A 950-nucleotide genomic window follows, 5' to 3' on the forward strand; every position below is an offset into this window, starting at 1 on the left:
CAGTCCACTAGCTTTTAGTGATTCAGCACTCGGGTCTCTGCTTCTCCAGTTTCTAACATCTCACCACTTATAAAAAACACTCTGATCTATCTTTCGTAGGTACTAGATGACCCCTCATTTTAAACTCCATCTGCCAAAGCATTGTTCACTCACTTAATCTATCAAGAAGATTTGAAAATAAATTTCTTGCCAAAGGATAATGTTCTGCTTCTGCTCCCTCGCCGTTTGTTTTTCCCGTCAGTCTTTCATTTGGTGTAAATCCAGAGAAAGTAAAGATGGAAGGAAGGGAGGGAGGGAAAAATCTTCCTCCTTTTCGTGATCCCAATTTGATCTTCATTCCAGTCCAATTTGGGTGAAGAATTCCAATTGTCTGTCTCAATTTTAATTAAGTATAAACAATTCTGGAATCACCTTCTAGATATTGACAAGAACAGGTTTCCAGGCCGACTAAACACAAAACTTCCCCCCCTGGAAACAACAATGCACTAGACAGTTCATAAACTAACAACAAGGATGGGATTTGAACCCACGCGTGCGAAGCACAATGGATTAGCAATCCATCATGTTAACCTCTCCGCCACCTTGTCAACTGTTTTGGAGTAATGGTCACTTTCAGCTCAGATCCTGACTGTGCAGCCGGATGTGCAATGATGGAAATGTAGCTTCTGTAAGTAAATGAAATTTCCATCACATCAGGTCATGGCCTGTTGGGAATGGAGCGGTGTGAAACATTCCAGACCATGTCCAACACGTTTCTACTCAATGTGAAAACTCACCACGGAAAGACTGGAACATACAAACATTTGATCACACCATGATTAACATCACTCAGACATCTGAACCATTAGGTCACTGACGAAGTCATGATGACTTCTAATTTCTCATGAAATGACAACTGAACTGACTGGAAGAATTGCTTTAACTCCACATGATCAGAGAGACACAGCCTC

The 950-nt window shown here is 41.3% G+C and overlaps 1 non-coding gene across 1 annotated transcript; it reads right to left on the minus strand.

The window, feature by feature from the left end:
- Positions 1-505: 505 nt before the first annotated feature.
- Positions 506-587, minus strand: trnas-gcu (transfer RNA serine (anticodon GCU)). The gene has a single exon. It is a non-coding gene; the product is annotated as a tRNA-Ser (tRNA).
- Between the last annotated feature and the right edge of the window lie 363 nt (positions 588-950).

The sequence above is a fragment of the Heterodontus francisci genome, unplaced genomic scaffold, assembly GCF_036365525.1.
Source record: "Heterodontus francisci isolate sHetFra1 unplaced genomic scaffold, sHetFra1.hap1 HAP1_SCAFFOLD_59, whole genome shotgun sequence".
NCBI classification, from domain to species: domain Eukaryota; kingdom Metazoa; phylum Chordata; class Chondrichthyes; order Heterodontiformes; family Heterodontidae; genus Heterodontus; species Heterodontus francisci.